The sequence below is a fragment of the Leptidea sinapis genome, chromosome 14 (genome assembly GCF_905404315.1).
Source record: "Leptidea sinapis chromosome 14, ilLepSina1.1, whole genome shotgun sequence".
NCBI classification, from domain to species: domain Eukaryota; kingdom Metazoa; phylum Arthropoda; class Insecta; order Lepidoptera; family Pieridae; genus Leptidea; species Leptidea sinapis.
The window spans coordinates 3,278,021-3,300,959 of record NC_066278.1 but is presented as its reverse complement, the minus strand read 5'-3'; the positions used below and the strand labels follow the sequence as shown (position 1 = coordinate 3,300,959).

The 22,939-nt window shown below is 33.5% G+C and overlaps 1 protein-coding gene across 2 annotated transcripts in view; it reads right to left on the bottom strand.

Moving 5' to 3' along the window:
- Window positions 1-22,457, bottom strand: part of LOC126968075 (retinol dehydrogenase 5) — a 180,134-nt gene extending 157,677 nt beyond the window's left edge. For both annotated transcript variants that reach the window (XR_007730132.1, XM_050812886.1), the window contains exon 1: window positions 22,291-22,457. The gene's annotated coding sequence lies outside the window, so the exon portion shown is untranslated. The remainder of the gene's footprint in view (window positions 1-22,290) is intronic.
- Between the last annotated feature and the right edge of the window lie 482 nt (window positions 22,458-22,939).

Genomic DNA, 22,939 nt, shown 5'->3' with positions numbered 1-22,939 from the left:
TGGATTGCAGGGAATAAATCCAATGCTGCCTCGCGCAAATATAAAGTCTCGCCACTCTTCAGGAAAAACATACATTGTTTTTATTGTAACTGAAGTAGGTAATCGTGGCAGAGAAGCAATAAGTTATTATTGCAACTGCATTGTAGGGCTGAGAACTGTGGGGTGTGTTGCTCCCATGTGATGAGTATCATCTGGTACCTGGGCTATGCTCGCCATGAGGGAGTGACGCGACCAGCTAACTTCTTGAATGACGTTATTTTAAGAGTGTAGTTGATTGAAAAGGCGCCGCTATCCATACGTTTCTATACTACATATAGATAAGATATGTCTCAATAAAGACCATTTAATGAAAAGTTGTTTTTGTTATTCAAAATATGCAAGTAGTATGTTATGTAGTAGTAGTAGACTGCCTGGTGGGAGTTCTAAAGTATCCTAGAACATGAGAAAATTGTGGTTTTACACGAAGAAGTACGCTGTTGCTAGTTGAGCAGTAGGTAGCATTTAACAGACGTCAAAAAAGGAGTTTTTTTTTTATGGAATAGGAGGACAAACGAGCGTACGGGTCACCTGGTGTTAAGTGATCACCGCCGCCCACATTCTCTTGCAACACCAGAGGAATCACAAGAGCGTTGCCGGCCTTTAAGGAAGGTGTACGCGCGTTTTTTGAAGGTACCCATGTCGTATCGTCCCGGAAACACCGCACAAGGAAGCTTCTCAATTCGACGCGTATATATATATTTTGGTTCAATTATGTTTCTTGCTTTTTTATCTGACCGTTTATTTATACAAATACATATATATGTACGTGTGTATATTAGAATGGTTTTGTTTCAATTATTTGTGTAGGTATTGATCTCTAAAAGTCAAGCAAACGGGGTCGTAACATAACCCCAAAACTTCTTAAAAAAACAAACTTAACTTATGACTCCCAACTTTAAAAAAAAAAGAAAATTAATACCACATATTCTTATACAATGATCTATTAAATGTTAATATTTCATGTTTCAACACGACTTTTTTTTGATGTACGAGACTTCCACTGAAACCTGCCATTCACCTTTACTATGCTTACTACTCGGCTAAGCAGAGTTAAGTATTTGTGGGGCGATGTATATGCTTTTCCAATATATTCCCAGAAAATGTTCAAAAGAAATGAATAACGAAATTCAAAAGGATTATTAAAAGACGGTTATGCGGTTTAGGTAACTATAACATAAATGACTTTCTTACTGATACCGCAGCCTGTCAATGGAGCAACCACCATCAGGCGCAATAAATTAAAAATTTATTTGTTTTTTAATATCAAAATTTTAGAAACCAAAAGAAGAAGCCCGCTTAATTTCTTGTGCCCGTTCTTCTCCGGGCTCAGACATAAATTTCCGAATGGGTGATAGTTTTTTACTTACAATAAGTGATTACATGTACTATTTTGAATAAAAACCATTTGAATTTGAATTCCGCTGATGTTGCAGGGAGGACGGCTAGCGGTGATCACTTACGACTGAGTGAACCGTATCCTTCTGTGAATATTTGTATTGTAGATACCAATTATCTTGTCATTAGGAGTTAACTTACTTTCTCTCAGCTGAGGACAAAGACAAGCTTTATAGGCCCGAGAGCAATCGGAAATTTTAGCCTTAGAGACCGGTTGAAGTAAAACAAAATAATCGAATATCAATAGCTAAATTGAATATAATTAGAAACTTAAATCAAATTACAGAATCAATCAGAAACAATCATTAAATAATCGAATAAATTTATTACGCAAACTTTATAATTCGGCCGATTCAATTTTGCAACCGGCGAGGTTTCGGTGATCGATGCATTATTAGCGAAATATAAATTACACGTTAATATTCTTAATTATCTCCAAGTACAAGCTAGTCTTAATTAATTTTAAAAAGATAATTACTGGAGAATCGTTGTAATGAAACTGCTACAGTATGTTATGCAACGTTTTTAATTTAAGTTAATTATCGTTGGAAATAGTTTAAAAGGTATCTATAGACACTATATCTATTTTATTCGTGAAGAGGTTATTTTATTCTCTTTTCGAAATCTTTCCTTACGAATATCGTCGATTACGAAGTGGAGAAGAAGTGTAGAAAGCTATCTACGTTATTATTAACAGTTACACACCTACATTTGACCCTATTGCATTAGTCATCAGATACCTGCGTCCGAGCAGCATCCCTTTATCGATAACAAGTTGTGCGGCATTGGCACATCCCTTTGACGTAATGTTTTATGACTAACGTGCGAGCTGACGTTTGTAATGGCCCAATTATAGCAATATTTCACCCGTATAACTGATTATTACATTACATGTTACAGAACGTTAATATTCATAAATTTATATTAATTCATAAGATTGACTCAGGCTCACAAAATATTAACTATAATTAATTTTCTCCATTGACATCAATGTTCAAATAAGTAATTCAACTGTTTAATGTCGCCCACACAAGTAACAATTTAAGTATCAAATGGGCGGTGAAGTGTTTATTAAAAGGGCTGTAATTAATTACGATATCGTTAATCACAAAACACAATAAAGTTAACACGTCGCGTGTTCATTTCTTTTAACTTGTTGCCGTGGACGTTGACGGTGAAATGAAAACGCGTTTAAAACAACAAAAAGCAAGTTTGTTCGCGTGCCGATTCTTGGAAGTTGTTATTTCATTTTATTGTCTTGTGTTTGTTGGTTTTTTAAAACATGTTTTATTGTAATATGTATTAACGTTTGAATGTTAATAACTTTTGATAAATAGAGTGTCATATTCAAAGCGAAAAAGGAACAAATTCTGGATCTGGATTCTTCAGGATACCACACGGGTCGAAGAACAGGTAATATGGAGTGAAAAACAGAAAATAAATAAAAACTGTCGTTCCAGGCCTTTAGTATTTGGTACTTTGAAAATGATTTACTTAGTATTAATGTTTATTTTTGAACAATTTACATTATTTATTTATCGTTTCGCTAACTTTAATTGAGTTTTTAATATAGATTTAATAGAAGTTGTGACGGATTTTCATTTGTATCTCAGACCTGCCTGACCGACCTGCTCAGAGTGCCTGAAATAAATAAATTTATTATTATTATATCAGTGTGGTTGAAAGTTTCTATACTGAAGATGAATCACAATTCCTCTACAGTTAAAGAAACTTGCCATCCTGATGGTGCGGATGACATAACACTCCCCGTGATAAATGTGCTAGAAGACGCACAATGAAGCGACGTCTCTCCGCAACGCCAAGTGATTAAGCCGATCACAGAGAACTAGATTCCCGATAATTCTAGCAGCTCTACGCGGTCAAATGATTCTTGCTGATACTGGAGCACACGAGAGAGATGATACAATACTCTAAATTGGTACTTTGAATATGATTTACTTAGTATTAATGTTTATTTTTGAACAATTTACATTATTTATTTATCGTTTCGCTAACTTTAATTGAGTTTTTAATATAGATTTAATAGAAGTTGTGACGGATTTTCATTTGTATCTCAAACCACAATATATCACAGCTATAGGCGATTCTCTTGCCTCTACTCCGGAATAAACTGACATCAATTAAATATTAACTAAGAACTTGATTTCAGAGCCCATGAGAAAGACAAAACGAAAATACTTGTTCAAGATCACCTTTGTTAAGTCAACTCATAAAATATAAGCATTCATAATACCTAATATATGCTTATATTTAATCTGGGTCAAACTACATTTAAAAACATTATATTATGATGTTTGCTTCAGCAAATTGCAGCGTTATGTGTTATGTGTTATCTTTATTACTGGTTAGTGGTTGTTACATGTTGCTTTTGCGAACATCGATAATCATAAAAGTTGCGTAAAAATTTGCATTTTATAATTTTGTCTCTCTTGTAGGATAACTGCAGTCATTAGAAATGAAATTACCTTTTTTACGGAATAGGAAATGTTAAGTGATCTCCGCCACCCACATTCTCCTGCAATGAGAGGAGCTTTACATGTCACACCGTACCTTATTCCACCTACTATCAGTCCTTTTATACAAGTTACTTGTGTAACACGTAAAACTATGAACATCTTTAGAGTACAATATAATCATGCTTTTAAGATGATCATGGGATTCCCACGTTTTTGTAGTGCATCTCATATGTTTGTCTTATACAGAGTAGATGATTTTTATGCTCCTCTGAGGAAAAAGATTTTTTCAATTAGGGATAGAATTAATAAAAATTAAAATAGTATATTAAGAGTCTTATATAATATATATAATATTAACCTTAAATCTAAAGATAAATGCTTGTAATATTAGATACTAATCCTAGAATAAGTTGATACTAACAATATATGGGCAATGCTGCCTGAAATAAAATAAATTTATTATTATTATTACAGTGTTGTTGTAAGTTTCTATACTGAATATGAATCAAATTTCCTCTACAGTTAAAGAAACTTGCCATCCTGATGGTGCGGATGACATAACAATCCCGTGATAAATGTGCTAGAAGACGCACAATGAAGCGACGTCCCTCCGCAACGCCAAGTGATTAAGCCGATAACAGAGAACTGGATTCACGACAATTCGAGCAGCTCTGCGCGGTCAATTGGCTTTTGCTGATACTGGAGCACACGAGAGAGATGATACAATACTCCAAATATGGCAGGACCAGCGCTAGAGCGATCGAATGTGAGCCAGCTTGAAGGAATTCCTACCATGGAATCAGCAATTCCTAGAGATTTTGAGACCAAGAGTATTCTGTTACTATGAGAGGCATTTATGAGGATGTTCTCGAAGAGCAGCAATACGAGAAATGGGGTTTCTAGTGGTCATTGTGCAAACTTGATTCTTCTGGGGGTTAAATTTAATAAGGTCACTTACAACAATCGAAGGCTATATTTCATTAAGAACCTACACTTAAGAATATTTTACAATGATTACGTAGTTTACTTTTTGACGCTTTTGCGCACTTGTTCTTGTAATTATGATGATGAAATAATCTGACTATTTACAAATACTTTTATAAGTTTACGTAAATAAGGTTTTATTCATTTGCAGAAGATCCATGGGGATAGAATGGAGCACAGGACCATGGTTTGGACAACAGGAAGGTAATAGCTAAAGGTTAGCCTGATAGAGGAACTTAGCGGCAAGACCAGTTATTAGTTCTAAGATGAGCTCTAAGCTAAAATAAAAATGGAGAGAATATTAATATTTTAGCTGACCTTTTACGAAATTAGCATTCCAACAACATTACCTCATACACAGCTTATTGCGGTCTATAAATAAACATTGAATAATATTTACATTTATTTATCGACATAATATTCTTGAAAAGTTAAAGGTGTATTTATACAATTTATTGAATTAATAATTTATTTGAGCAATTGAAAGTTAAAGAAAGATTACCATCATTTTGGAAAATGCAAATGGGCAGGCAATCGGGCAATCATTTGCACGAAAAAGATTGTATTACAATTGGTGGACTGTCTCATAAAATGATAACAATTACTTCGGAAATGTATGTTCAAGCAAATTTTACCTACCTACCCACCTACCTACTTGCTTATTATGACTGTAGGAAAATCGCATTAAGGTGGGTCACGGTAAAGTCGCGATTAAATATTGTCGACAGTACCCACTTTTGACAATGTCAGACACGAGTCAAAATGTCATATAAAGGGCCAATTTGTAAAAGTCAGTAATGAATGAATAAGGAGGAATTAAAAACCTCATAAATGTTTTTAAAAATTATGGTTGAATGAACCTATGATCAAAATGTTTGGTCAGACCAATAATACAACCAATAATAACTAACTTGCTTTATTATTAATTTATTGTTTCAAATAGCTTTATTATATTAAATATAGTTTAATTATTATATCATCATCATCATTCGTTTCAGCTGGAAGACGTCCACTGCTGGACAAAGGCCTCCCCCAAAAATCGCCACGACGATCGGTCCTACGCTGCCCACATCCAACGTATTCCGGCGACCAGATCGTCGGTCCATCTTGTGGGGGGCCTATCAACACTATATTTTCCGGTACGTGGTCGCCCTTTGAGGACTTTACTGTCCCAACGCCCATCTGTCAGTCGAGCTATGTGCCCTGCCCACTGCCACTTCAGTTTCGTAGCCAACTGGGTTGTGAATGAACTATGTCGGTGAATTTGGTTTTCCTACAGACCTCATTTCTGATTCGATCTCGCAGGGAAACTACATAGCGCTAGCGCTCTCCATTTCCCTCTGAGAGACAATGAGCTTCCTCATAAGGCATAATATATATAATATAATTATTATATATCTTTAATTAATTAGACCTTTATGTAAATGTAATTAATTATTTAAGAATGCTACTATTTATATCATTATTTTTTTTTAAAAAGCTCTTTAAGATCTGTAGTCATTTTAGGAACAGCGTGTATAATATAAAATAATTATTGAATATCCAATAATGATAATAAAAATAAGCTTAAAAGCATTCATTAAAAAGACTAATTAAAAAATCGACGTTGGTACTCGTGTGTTTGATATTTTACTAGTTTCATTTTCTAAAGTGGATTTCCTTGCTCGTTTCCGCTATTTTGTAACGCAATGTTATTGTCAATACATAAATGTTTATATTGTAGAATCATTAATTATTATATATTATTACTATGGAATTTACTTCTATATCATCTTGAAATAAGTTGGATAGGTGAATTTGGGCTAACATTATGAGATAATAACATAAGATACATAATAGCTTTAAGGGTAAATGTATACACTTCTACAATAAAGTCCCAGCCACTGTTCAGGCATTATCTATAAATAAATTTAAATGTTTTATAAAAAAATGGCTCTGTCGTAAATCCTATTACTCCACTGCTGAATATCTAAATGATCGGACAGCCTGGGACTAGATTGTGATTATTTTATAGCGATAGAAATGACTGTACAATATTGTATATTTATATTGAAAAGAGCGCAAAAAAAAGAATGCTGGGAGTGTTTCTTGCGCCGCTTATCTCAGAGCGCCATTTGTTTCCGAAGCGGTAGTAGTATCTAGTAGTATAAGAAATGACATCAAAAAGAATTCTAAAGGAATCAATTTTGAGAAAATAAATGCCATTTATGCCTTTTAATATATATATATAGCTGACACCAGGGGCGTAGCTACCGTCATATCTGTCGTATAAATTATACGGCCAGGCCACGTACGTAAGCAAAAATTAATAAATACTTTTGCTGCTTGCCGAAATAAAGGTAAGGAGAGTGTATATTTAATTTGAATTGTTTGTAAAAATTTTGGAAAAAGTGACAAATGAATAAATATTTCTTTAAATTTTATGCAAACATTTTTTTTCCCCTTCATAAAGGCCCTCGAGAAAAATCTTTATACAGGGCCCCGCCAAGGCACGTTACTCTGTCCGAAACTATAACAACTATAATTAGTTTTGGACATTGCATGCCCAACGTACATGGACTATTCTTATTAAGTTCTATTAATAGTTTGCGATTGAATTCAATTTGTAAATCATTGAACGTATATTTAACGACTTCCGGAACTTCAAGTTAACCCCAGTAAGTAACACAATTCATTATTTTTAAATTAGATTATGATTAATTCCAACTTTCCAAATTTTATTTTATTACATTATCACACTTTATACTGATCCAGCTTATACTAGGCCATGCTTTCCCGTGAGGAAAATAGTTATAGAATAGGTCATTTATAAAATATATAAAATTTACTGAATTTTAAGTGACTTAACGGGAAACAGTGAATTTAGTGAGAAGTTGCAAGTTAGAATTTAGTTGCAAGTAAACAAGGTAGAATAGAATTTTGTCTATTTTTCTAGTTTTCTTTCTTTTGTCTAGTTTTAATTTAAGTGAAAAGCATAAGCTCACGGAGTGATTGCAACGTAGTTCCTACTTAATTTATAAATAAAAATCTTTCGAAAATGTCGAAGTGGACGGAAGACACGACAATAAAGTTCATTGAAGAATACATAAAGGACTATTGTTTATGGAATATTAAAAGCTTAAATTACAGAAATAAGCAAGCAAATCAACATCGTCTTGCCGCTATAGCGTCAGCCATGGCGATTGCAAATTTTGGTGTTAAAGAAGTTGAAACAAAAATAAAAAGTATTAAATCAACATATTACATATCTTGAGCGAATAAATGAGTTTTACTAGATATTTAGTATTTTTTACGTGTAAACGGTCACTTTAAATTAAGTCGCTTGAAATTTAGTTAAGACTTGGCAACTTAATACGTGTAAATCAGCCATAAGTGGAAGTGGGGGTTAAAGGCGACACTAAATGCCAGCGACCTTGAGCGATATGGCTGCCGGCCCGCCATCTATGTAACAAAGCCAATATTTTCAAAATTCTTGCGTGGAAAACAGTTTACATGTTTACAATCCTCGTTATTCACTACTAATCTAAATAAATTAACCTACACAAATAAGTACAAGCTATAAGAATAACTTTTCTGAGAGAAGTACCAAAAAAATGTGTCACGCCATGCCAAAAAACTTATTTAACTTCAAAGAAAAGTGATAGTTCAAAAAGGCTCGCAGTGTTAACTATTATAACCAACAGCAAGCATTAGCAACCTACAAATAAGACTTAAGGATATGTGTAACAGGATTAAGTAGTGTTCATAGCTCGAAATGCTATACTTTCACCACAAAACTTGTCTAAAACACCATGTTTGCGTGTTTTCTGCTTACTCTTCGCCTTAAGGGTAACAAACGGTCAAAGGGTAAAAAGATCTACGACTTTTGGTTACACTCTTTCATTTTTACGCTTGGGTTCTATGCTACTATTATAATATTTTTTTCACTTTTTATCATTTTAGAATAGTATTGTCGATCTTGCGTACTCGCTCACTCTCTCACTTGGGTATATTGACAACCACTATACCCCAGTGGTTAGTGACCCTGCCTACTGAGCTAGAGGTCCCGGGTTCGAATCCCGGTAGGTGCCATCATTTATATGACGAATATCAATGTCTGTTTCCTAGTCATGGATGTTTATATGTATTTATGTATGTTTCAGTATGTATATTGTATTAAATATATCATTGTCTTGTACCCATAGTACAGGCTATGCCTAGTTTGGGGCAAGATAATTTGTTTAAGAGTGTTTCAGTATTATTATTATATTATGAATAATATTATAGCTACAAAGTATTATTTTTTTTGTCTTATTATTATCAAACAACAAATTTCACGGCTAAGTCCAGATCATCAGCCGTATCAAATGTAACACTCGCAACTTTCACAGCGTAATGATTTGTTTCGAAACGTATTTCGTATTATCATTAGCCCCCGGAGTTTCACGATGTAACACCATTCATTAGCACCCGACAAAACAGTCATGGCTTTTTAAAACAACGCACTAACCCTAATAGGGCGTGACGAGAATAATAAATCTATCGGTGCTGTTTTATACTTAACGCGATAGAGTATAAGAGTGATAATTGCTTGAATGCCAGTATCATGTTAATTTATGTCATGAAGCACTTCTACGTGATCCGACTTCTAAATGCGATATTCGTTTTCGAACATACTTGAATACAACTCTGGCTAATTTCAATTTATTCGAAAGCTCATCCTGTAAATCTATTGCAAATAACATTTGACATAAAAATAGCAATTTTTTTTAACAATAATTATATTAGAGTGAGTGTGATAACAGTTAACAAAGGCAACGGTCGTGAAGAATATATATTTTTAATTAAAAAAGAGACAAGTCGAGCAGGACGATCAGTTGATGGTAATTGATACGCCCTGCCAATTACAATGCAGTGGGACTCAGGATTCTTGAAAAAAAAACAAAAATTCTGCGCGGCACAGCAATTGCGCTCTCCACCATGATACATAAGATGTTAAGTCTCATTTGCCCAGTATTTTCACTACGGCGGATTTGTTTAAATTGTTAAAAATACTCTTTGTAATATACAAATATAAATTTCCTTAATAAAATAAAATTTTATGAACGATGCGGGACTCGAACCCACGACCTCCGGCGTTCCGTGCCGGTGCTCTAACCAACTGTACTAACCGTTCGAGTAACGTATCGTTATAAAATCTTGTATGTTTTGTTCAACTCTCAGGTTGTGGTATTTTTCAAATTTCATTTAATTTAGAAAAAAAAGTTTTATTTATATACGCGCACATACCATCAACATGACCCAAGATCATGAGTAGGTACCTACTATCGTATTTCAGTAAGCTGAGTAGGCATAAAGTCATATTAAAGCTAATTTAATGGCTTTTACGTTCCCGTAGTGATTACTGACATGAACCAGTGGGCGAGTGGAGTAACACGTGAAACCCCACAGATTTTACAAAAATACTTCGCTACTTAAAGAACAAGAAAAGAAGAGCCATTGAATTGAGACAATTCCATGTGAAGGTACCCTGGATGTCGTTTTTTATGATAATAAGGGACGAGACATCAGCTGAACTGATGGTAATTGATACTCCCTGCCCATTAAAATGCAGTAACGCTCAGGATTCTTAAGATTCCAAAAATTCTGAGCGGCACTACAGTTGCGATCGTCGCATTGAGACATAAAATGTCACGTCTCGTTTGCCCAGTAATTTCACTAGCCACGGCGTCCTTCAGACCGAAACACAATAATGCTTACACATCATTGCATTGCAAGGCGCCGTTGTGGTACCCATAATCTAGCCGGCATCCTGTGCAAAGGAGCCTCCCACTGGTGTACTACACTACTCCGACGTCGTATCGCTCTGGAAACACCGCGGAATGAAGCTGTTCCCATAGTTTGTTTGTATGTGGAAGAAAGTTAAATGAAAACCACACTGTAAACAAAACGCCAGACATTCAGATAGTGGGGATTATATCCCATTTTGTGGCGGCAGGAATCACGTCTGACAGCTATTCAAAACACTTCCTGTGATAAATACCGTCGAAGACACACAATAAAGCGATAAAGCGGTCTTCTAGTCGTACATAGAGCACTGGATTCTCGACAATTCCAGCTGCTCTGCTTTTAATCAAACCAGAGATGAGAACAAACTCCATATGTGGCCGGACCTGCGCTTTGTACAGCGCTAGTATATTGTCTGGCCTGGAGTAATGCCGTGCTCTATTTATGACCCTTAGTTTCTTCGAAGCCTTCCAGATGACCGCGGAATTGGCAATAGCTTGAGTTTTCGGGACCCAGTATTCCGATACTGGGCAAAGCATTAAGGGGAGTGTTGTCGAAGAGCGGTGATAAGACAATATGAGTTTTTTTTATTATATACCTACTGCGCAGACAAATCTACGGGGTTAAATTGAACAAGGTTCATTTTACTCCATTTCGCGACGAATTGCAGGCTCGATAGAAGTTTTGACGTGATCAAAAGAGTCACCTATACAATAAAGATTTTAAAGACTATTATAATTTATCTGAGCGAGAATTCATTTAATGCGAAAGCAAAAGCATACTTATGTAGATTATAAAATATTAACTATTAATGGCTATAGAAATACATTAACAGTAATAAACTGAGGTGATGATGTAAATCTAGAAATGTTTACAGTGAAAGCAGAAAACTTGTCATTTCGCCAGTCGATGCACAACGACTAGCCACCGCTAGTGAAGCAGACGTGATCTCATTACCGATGGTGCTACCGGAGCGGCTCCATAACCACTAAGCCGTAACTGCTTATGTTTTATAACTTTATTATTATTACTTCCTTACAGAGGCCACGAGTTGTGGATAGTGTAATACTGGAAGTTTCTAGACAGCAGTAGAGGAACGACTAAATATATTCTGAAGCCTAGAATCCTCAATGGGCCCTAAAACGTCTGAACTTAAGAGTCTAGTGTAGTATTTACCAGAGGGAGGCTCCTTTGCATAGGATCCCGGCTAGATTATGGGTACCACAACGGCGCCCATTTCTGCCGTGAAGCAGTCATGTGTAAACATTACTGTGTTTCGGTCGCCGTAGCTTGTGAAATTACTGGGCGAATGAGACTTAACATCTTATGTCTCAAGGTGACAAGCGCAATAGTAGTCCCGCAAAGAATGGGCTTTTCAAGAATCCAAATTGGCACTGCATTGTAATGGGCAGGGAGTATCAATTTACCATCAGCTGAACGTCCTGCTCGTCTCGTTCCATATTTTTTATAAATAAGGAGTCTCCTTACTGAATAACTATGTTATAAAGACCAAATATGACGCCATTCTTTTTGATAGTAGATTGACTACCTAGTCTTAAATGTAAGAAAGAATCTCCTACCAATACCTACTTATTAAAATACGATTGTACTTATATATTTATTCAATGAATATCAGAATTATGATTTTTATGCTACGTGTCAAAATGACATAAGTAATATATAGTGAAAAATATAAATTAAAACAATTTAAAAAGGTTTAAGTATATTAAATATTTTTTTTTTGGATATGAACATAATTATATAGTTATTAGTTATTACAATATTAACTTACATAACAATTGGGCCTTAACTTAGACTAATAAGTAATTCTACTTTAACTAAAACAGCTAGATAGATTAAACCGAGAATGTGTCCATTAACACATTTCTTAATGTCTCTATTAAGGGAAAGTCACATTGTTCACGTGTCTTTTATAAAATCACTTCTTCTATATTGTATTACACTAATTCACTAACACTAACTCAAATGGTTTTGTTTGTTTTAGTCTTCTTATTATATTAATGTTGTCAATAATACATATATGCATCATTTATTTACATCAATTTACATCAATCGTATTTGTCGCAAATTTAATATACTTACTCAAAATAATCAGCAACTCAATTTATTTATATCCACGTCAACCACGTATTAGTAAAAAAATAAGAATTCCGTGTCACTTACATAACAGTGTAGCACCAAAACATGCCGATTAACGTGTAAATACATAGCCCCACACACACACTTACACTACTACAGGCCGATAGGCGGCCATTATGAGAATTGTCATCGTCTGTGACAGATCAGTTTGCGTCTCAATAAAATATTTTAAAAATGCCGTCGTGCGTTGTAAAAAAGTGTAAAAACGATTTGTGGTCATATATGATTATTTAAGGGAGAAAAAATTGTGTAACTAGTATCCCCCGTAACCGCACACACACTAGCATAACGGTGGTTCACTTGCTAATATCACGGCGCGGAGTCCTTCCTTTTTTACTCGTCCGTGACGTCAACCTGCTTTCGTCGTAATGTCATTCATTGTTCGCTGCCCTGCGTAAGGGAGCTAATATTTTGTAGAATTGATTATAATTTTTGTTACACTATTTAAAATTATCTGTATGTCTCTAAATCTTTTGTACATGCCACTTATTGATGTTTTTTATAAGTGACTTTTACTGTTAAGTCTCCTTGTCGATATTTTTACATTTGTGCATGAATATTGTTGGCTTGTATTATGTCCTATGGTATATTGCTATGGGGCAACGCTGCCGATATTAATACAATATTTGTGCTGCAGAAAAGGGCTATTTGCGCTATTTATATATAACCTAGGTCCTAAAGAGTCATTGAGAGCAAAATTCAAAGAAATTTACATCTTGACTGTTTGATCATCTGCTTCTCAATATATTCTTGATAATGTAATGTATGTTCATAGGCACATAAGTGAATTTGCTAGAAACTGTCATAACCATAATGTTAACACCAGGAACAGACATAAACTTATAAAGCCTACTACTCGGCTAAGTCGAATTAGTAAGTCTTTTGTGGGGCGATATATATGCTTGTACAACAAGATCCCAGAAAATGTTCAAAACAGAAGAAGTATTACGTTGTTCAAAAGAATTGTTAAAAAACGTTTGTGTGGTAATGATTACTATAACATAAATGACTTTCTTAATGATACTAGATTGGAAATGGAGTGACCGCCCTCAGGTTATTAAAATAATAAGTTTAATTGTACAATATTACTTTGCAAACTTATTTTATCGATAAAAAAAAATCCGCTGAGATTGTGGCGCCCGGTCTTCTCAGTTGCCTCGGTTAGATATATATTGGTATATTTTAAAATCATGCCAACTACATAAGTACGTTCTAAGTAAGTTACGAGCACTAATGCATCTTGCGCAATGTGTTAAGTATTGTATAAGTTAAATGTATTCCTAAGTTGGCGAAATTTAAAGCCGTCCGTACAATCACTTTCGATGATCTAACCTCTTTTTAACTCACAATTTTGTTCCAAAAACATACAGTTTGGTTATTCTTCTGAAGAAATATTTCATTCTTTAGAAGTAAAATACAATAGATCGTATTTTAATTCGATTGACAGACTGATAAAATAACCGAGGAAATTTGGAATTTTTAAAATAATTGGATTTATAATTACTTATACAAAAAAAATATTAACGAAGCCACAATCTGTTAGTTGAACAAAGAGAAGATTTATGAACTTAACGTCACTCGAATGGTGGGCTCAGTGGAAGAGCGCTCCCTCATCGTTCATAAATTTTGTTTTTAAATTTAATTTTGTGTAATTAATCCCAGTAGTGAGGATTATCACTTTAAAAAAAATAACAAATTAACTAATTAAATCCTCCCAGTATTTCGGGATACTCATTTACAAGCTTTCTGTCATTAGAAATAGGTATTGTTAAGTAAATACATTTATCTGCTATCTTTAAATCCTCTATTACAGATTCAAAAACAGTTATACAGCTTACTGCCAACATTAAAACACCCAAAGTCCTAATAAACATAACATCATCCAAACGAGTGTTGCTAACTGTTTCAGAATCTTTTGTAGAGAATTCATATTCTGGGTGTAGATAAAGTTTTGTATGCAACTGTTGATAATTAGGTATTACAACACTCATATGATTCTATTAACACATTCGTGTTTAAATACCCCTTATTACACAACATTTGCATAAATAACTAATAATTATGTAACAAGCATTTTAAGAAAATTCTAATGAGTAATTACACATTTCAAATGCTTTGAAATCCAAAGAAATCAATTGTTACTCTGAGAAGCTGGTCTCTTAAGCCCTTAAATTCTGTGGTCTGTGTTTAAGCCGGAGACCAGATGTGGGATCTTAGCAGATCTATTACCGGGCACACAAGGTCACCAAGAATAGATGTGCCAGGCTATATTTTTTATTCTTCTCATCCAACTGCCTCAAATAAAAGCCTTAGATAATTTATACGCTTAGATAGTCTCTTTCTGTTAGACAAAAACAGTCCAGGAATATTAGTTTAGTGTGCGTGACAAGCTACGTCTTACACTCCCAATTTGTATGACACTTTGTGTTAGTGTGCGTGAATTGCTCAAAGTAGAGGTTAGGATTGAACTCAATATTTTTTTGACGTTTTCACAGCTGGCATAGTCTATCTAGATGTACAAATGATCTAAGAGTAAAAAATTGTAATTACCTACTTAAAATGTTACAAAATCAATTTCATCAAGTTGTATTCTTGTTAGTTTGAGAGTTTATCATAGTATGAAAAATATATGTTTTCAAACAAAAATTTACAATTTACCAATCGCTTCCCATCCCCCAAAATTAGGCGATAAATAAATACTTGTTAAATTCGTTAGTAGTTCTATCAATCTTTCTTTATTGAAACGAAATATTGCCCCGTGACTATTTGTAAGTGTTTTAACTTCCAGTTTTATATAGTTTAATTTTTGAAACCGGTAGTAAGAGGGATCTGATGAATTTGACGATGTTTCTGCGGGTAAATTTTCTAATAATAAATAAAAACTGTCTAAAACCAAACTTATTGATTGATTAATTGATTTGGATATCTGGTTATATAATGTATTAATACATAATTTAGCATTAATCTAATTGGTAAATCATTCTAAATGTTCATATATCGTGATAGATAAAGAGCATTCCTTTCAGTTCGTTCCGCATTACTTCATTGGAAACCGTTGAGTGAATCGCCCGCGCCCGTTCTATACAAACCACGTCTCAACAAAGTATGCTTTATAAACTCGACGATCTTGATGCAAAACTTAATTAGAAAATCATTAGAAATAATAGGTTTTGTTCGTGTTTAAGATCATTGTAATATATCATTTGGAGAGTTGAGAATTTCTTTCTGAGATAACAATCATAGAATATTTCACATTAATTACCCAGTGGACATAACTTATAATAATAATAATTCAATTCATATTTGATAATTAAAAAAATAATTTAAATGTGCTTCAAAATTACAATCGGCGAGTCAAACTGAAAATTATTGTTTTGTTTTCTTTAAATTCAATTCTAAGTTGGAAAAAAAAATTGTCAAGATAAGCCCCCGGCTCACATGATCATTCTTGCTATAACTTGAGGTATTTGGCTTCGAAATACTCGACCATCCTCCATATTCTCGTAATCTAGCCTCCAGTGATTTCTATCTATTTTAAGGTTGAATTATTATTTGAAAGGGCAGATCTTCGAAGATGATGAAGCTGTAGTCTATGCAGTACAGGATTTTTTAGCTGTTTATGGTGAAGACATTCCAATATTGTAATTAAAGGCAACAATTAATACAATATGGAAAAATAAAATAAGTTTATATAAAAGTAAGCGGCTACATCCACCTATCCCATATAAACTGCAGGAGAGAGTCTGCGGTGGTACGGACATGTTATGAGGCGAGCATAAACTTACATGAGCAGAAAAGTGCTAGATATAGAAGACCCCGAATCACATTGGTGTCTATAGTAAATAAGAACCTCAAAGAAGTCCAAATAGACAAAGAGACGACCTAGAACTGCCACCTGGAGACATATGATACGGAGGGCCAACTCCAAATAAAATGGGAAAGGGCCAGGCAAAGAATAAGAAAAGTAAGCGGCTACATAGGCATTCACACTTTTTATAGAACGTACAGTAAACGATACATTTAATATTGTTTGAAACTAACTCTCAAGCCGAAAAGAAACATAATTTTGTAGCAGCACGAACTTTTAAACAAACATGCATGTAGGTCACATAAATTGTCGACAAGTGAAGCATTCACATAACATGATATGCCAACAAATTTCACATTCAGTTTCCACAGTTGGTTGCACGCTGCACACCCACTAGGGATCAGCTTTATAATGGCGATGTAGGTATAATATAATAAGATAGCTGTCGATTCATCTAACACATTTACATACACATATACAACCTAATAATTAATACATCTGTATTATCTTAATCTTAATATATATATAAATTAAGTGACACGTTGTTTGTCCGCGATGGACTCCTAAACTAATGAACGGATTTTAATTGGGATTACTTCATGGAGTGCAGTTTGGTCCAACTTGAGAGATATGATAGTTTTTATTTCAATTTGGGACCCATAATTATTTTTATTTTCAATATTTGTTTTGTATGGACATATTTTCTATGAGAGAATTCAGTGACGCACGGTTTGACAGTTCCGCTGTGAAACAATTTCATTATAACAACAGGGAGCATTTTTTACGAAATAATTCTTGATGTTTTTTTTAAATATTATTGGCGAATTCCTATAAAACAGTTTTTTCTTATTATCTACACAACAACGTCTGTCGAGTCAGCTAGTGTGTATATATAAATTACGTGTCACGTTGTTTGTCCGCGATATACTCCTAACCTAATCAATAGATTTTTTAATAAGGATTATGTCATGCATTACGTCATGGAGTGCAGTTTAGTCTAATTTAAGAGATAGGATAGTTTTTATTTCTATTTAGGACCTATAATTATTTTTATTTCCAATATTTGTTTTGTATGGACATATTTTCTATGAGACAATTTATTGACGCACGGTTTGACAGTTCTGCTGTGATACAATTTCATCATTACGACAATTATTGACAAATTCTTAAAAAAAAGTCTTTTATTTATTATGTACAGAATAACGTCTGTCGGGTCAGTTTTAATAAATTACTATTAAAACACTTTAAAATTTAACTGAACTAAGCAATTATAGTGTATACATGGTATAACTTAACGACTTATAACATTTTATGAAGTGAAAATTTCTTTGTGCGTGTTGAGCTCTTAATTTTATGTTTTTGAGAGATTTTTAGACAGGATTTGATATTAATGATGTTAAATCTCAGCAAAAGGGATATATTGGGGACACGTGTACAAAATATGGTGCGGAAGACATGAAATGAAAATAACCGTGAAATATTCCGTTACAGATCAAACTGTAATAGTTATTTATGCAACTGTTGTGTAATAAGGGGTATTAAAACACGAATGTGGGTGAAAATAGTATGAGTCTTTTAATACCTAATTATCAACAGTTGCATACAAGATTATCTACACCCATAATATGAATCCTCTATAAAAGATTCTGTAACAGTTAGCTTACTGCTAACATTAAAAAAGCCAGTCCTAGTAACCATAATATCATCCAAAGGAGTGTTATTATTGAAACGGATGATATAATGTTGTACTAAATTTGATTACAACACTCGTTTGGATAATGTAATGGTTATTAGGACATTGGGTGTTTTAATGTTGGCAATAAGCTAACTGTTTTAGAATCTTTAACAGAGGATTTAAAGCATGGGTGTAGATAAAATCATTTCACATTTATGTGTAACGATTAACCACAGTCCTGACATGTTAATCGGGCTTCGTTCTCCAATATTTATTCATTAAGCATTTGTTTATTTTACGTCAATGTGTTTCAGACATAGTCTTTAAGGTCCGTGTCAAGTTGCAAAGAGCAATTTCGTTAGAATGGAAACCTTTTGAGAAACGAACAACCGAGGAGAAGCAATTATTTAATAAGTCTAAAAGTGTGAAATCAGATTAAATTAATAATGAAATTGCAACACGCCTTCACTCCAAGCCCTCTGTTAGACAATTTATTAACTGTTATAAGCCTTTACAATTATTAACTGTTATTTACATAGACCTATCGCAATTTATATTATTACCTCGCATCATACGTCTCTAACAAGTTCAAATTCAAATGACATCATGTTACATTCAATTATCTTTATCTTTTGTAATTGGGTTTGTAACATCTTCTGAATATTTTGATAACTTTTTAACATACTATGTAAGTAGCATTTTCTTTGATTAACGCGAGTGTTTTTTTACACATTTAAATATTTTTTAAAGGAATAAAACGCGTGTAATTTAACTTGGTTGTTTCATTAGATTTTTGGGTAAAAGTTATATTTTTATTATTATTTTCGATGTTTCAAGACCTTTCCTGATTTGGTTTTCAGAGGGACTGGGTGTCTTACAACGTCGGGTTTAGTAAAACATCAATAAAAATGTAATTTTTACGCAAAAATCTAATGTAAAAACAAAGTTAGAATTACACGCGTTTTAAACCTTTAAAAAGTGTTTTATTTAAATACCATGTAAGTATATTTTTGCACAGCAGTTGTTACAACCAAAACAAATCTAGGATGAATATTAGGCATGTAGCGATAGGCAACATATATATGGGAATTCAAGGGGAAGGTGCAAATATTATGACAATTGTAGTGTGTTTGACTCTGTCATAAAGAACACTTTCACTTTTGGGTTCCGTACCTCTGAATTAAAAACGAAAACTTGTACATTCATACTGTAATAAGCCTCCGACATAAGTTTGCGTTTAATAAAAGCTTTAAATTTATTTATCGATACTTCACATACACTTTTTGGTAATATATTGTAAAATTTAATACCATTGCATGCAAAATAATTGTTTTTTTTACAGAGCCTAGTAGAGGGCACTTAAGCTTATTTTAGTGTTTAAATTATGGTTGTCACTTTTTTATTGTATAAATTATAATGCTTAGGTACGTGCAGGAGATTGCTATAAATATATTGACCATACATGGTCATAATATGAATTTCATTGAATTTTTTCTTAGAGATTCTCGTGGGCTCACTTGGTATATGGCACGTTCTCTCACAGTTTTTTTTTTGAAGTATGAACATATTATTTAAACAATTTGTTATGTTTTTAAAGTGATAACCCTCACTTCTGGGATTAATACACAAATAAAATTTGAAAAACAAAATTTTATGATAATCCTACAAGTGAGGGTTATCACTTAAAAAACATAACAAATTGTTTAGATTTACAAGAGCGACATCTCAAGTCAATTTCCTAATATAAAATTGGGGTTGAGCAGGTTATCAACCGTAAAGTAGATCCTGTAGATGAAGCCACAACCTGAGAGTTGAACAAAGCAAACAGAATTTTATAACGAGGCGGTAATCGAACGGTTAGCTCAGTGGTTTAGAGCACCAGCACCGAACGCCGGAGGTCGTGGGTTCGTATCCCGCATCGTTCATAAAATTTTGTTTTTCAAATTTTATTTGGGTAACATATTATTTACTTCCGCTGCACTACCCTATAGTATAATGCCGACATAACGCTATGCAAATAGCTATATTGCTTCAAAAATCAAGCTAATGCCTCAGTTTTTTTTATTTTTTTTTTTATGAAAATGAGGGACAAGACGAGCAGGACGTTCAGCTGATGGTAATTGATACGCCCTGCCCATTACAATGCAGTGCCGCTCAGGATTCTTGAAACCCCCAAAAATTCTGAGCGGCACTACAACTGCGCTCGTCACCTTCCGGCATAAGATGTTAAGTCTCATTTGCCCAGTAATTTCACTAGCTACGGCGCCCTTCAGACCGAAACACAGTAATGCTTACACATTACTGCTTCACGGCAGAAATGGGCGCCGTTGTGGTACCCATAATCTAGCCGGCATCCTGTGCAAAGGAGCCTCCCACTGGTGAACTCAGTGAAAGAGGATCAAAACTGTACAAAAGATAATTGTTTGTGTTATATTAAAATGGTCTTTAAAATTCGTTTACCCTCCGTTACACACATCACCGGCAGCGTATTCATTATTGTATAGAATGCCTCAGCAAAGTAGGAAAATTATAATATTTCATACATTGCCTGGTCGGTCCAATGGTAACAACACCATGGCAATGTATAGAATACATTACCATGGTGTTGTATAGAATACTGGATGATATACTTTGCCAGAAATATATTTGAGAGATAACTATCCTAGCTGACCGGACAGACGTCGTTCTGATCATAATAAAATACAAATCAAATGTACACCACATTTGTGGGACACCAGGTAGGAACGAAGTTCCTTCGGCTAATGTAGAATCGACACAAATTGCAAAAAAAATCGTTCTAATATTGCTATAATCGTTATCATATATTAATATAATAATATTGATAATATATACACTACTCGCTTGTGTATGCGACTGTCGCGCCTGCGCACGTCTCATTTAACGGTTTTATTCCACGCACTTTTTTCCACGGATTTTTTCTTACGGTTTTACTATCACATTTTTTTCAGTTCGGTCGCGCAGCAAAATCCCTATCCCCTCCAAGCCTGCCGTAAGGAGATTCGTTCCAAAACTCTTGCGGGTGGAATTTCGTTAAATCCTTTCTTAGCTAACCTCTACTTGTTAGAAGAAATATTCCTACCAAATTTCAAGTCTCTGGGCTTTATGGTTACAGAGATATCGTGATGAATATAGATGGAAATCTCTTATATAATATACTAGCTGACCCGAGAGACGTTGTTCTGTTCATAATAAAAATAAAACTCTTGCGGGTGGAATTTCTTAAAATCTTAGCTGACCTCTACTCGGTGAAATGAATACTCCTACCAAATTTCAAGTCTTTAGCTCTAATGGTTCCAGAGATATCGTGATGAGTGTCTATATATATACGTGGAAATCTCTTATATATATATATAGATATATATTACATATAGATAAGTCGATAGTTCGATGCGCTCATTGAGCGCATCGAACTATTTATAAATATACTTTTTATAACATGTATATATTCAAAATAAGAACAATCTATTTTTATTTTATAAAAAGTTTATATAGAGATTGATTTATTATAACAATTAATATAGCAATATCCTACTAATATAATTATATAAATTTTAACTATTTCCATAAATTATTTCAAATTAAGAGGCGGTTTTATGATACTTAAAAGCAAATGTCTTTAATTAAAATTAATAACGCGAAAATGAAATGCCTCCATCACGTTCGTAAATTTTACATTTATAAGAGATAGTATATTAAATATTTATATATATTGTCCCTCGACCACGAAGCATAATTTCTCCTCCAAACCTCACTAATTAGCCTAAATTAATTGTTAATTGATTTTGTAATTGATAAAATCATAGATAGTAAAATTTTTTTTTAACGTATTGTAGTATAGTAAAAATAAAATTTTTAACTTATTAATTAAGATATTATATTTAAACGTAATACTACATATAAAAAAAATAATCAATCGAAGAAAAAATATTGTAGACAAACAGAAATATATGTAGGTACATACTTACATTACCAAAAAAATGAAATCCGATAAAGAAATCCAAACACAAGCAAAAATCAATCAATAATAATTATAATAGAAACACTGCTCACTTAAAAGTTTGATCGAAAAACTTAAAAAAATTTGAAAAAGAAAACGGAACGGCTACGTTTGACAGCGTCCGAACGATAGCAAGTATACAGTCGAACTGAGGTTTGAGTGTGTAAAGGTGAGCGTTCACTAGACATGTTAGCCGCTATGGAAATCATTAATTGATTCTCACTCGAGATTGTTATTGCATACGATTATAACCATCTCTAACTCCAGTAATAACAAATAGCAAATGTTTAGGAGTAGCCATAAATAAGAATAGTTAATATAAAATAATTTTTAGATGCAATTACATCATAATTTAAAAAAAAAACTCGTATGAATTTTGCAATTTTAGTTGTAGTACATTTATTCATTTGTAGACCAAGATTATAAACATACAGAGTTACGATGTTATTACAAAAATAATATTTAAACATGGCTTAGAATTAATGTGTTTTGTTAAACAGTCACCTAACAATAACGACGTCTAAAATGGAGTTCATCTTTTTCTATTACAAAGCAGTGTTTAACTTGTGTTTGGCTAAAACGTCCTTAAGCACAATATTAACATTATGACTCACTTA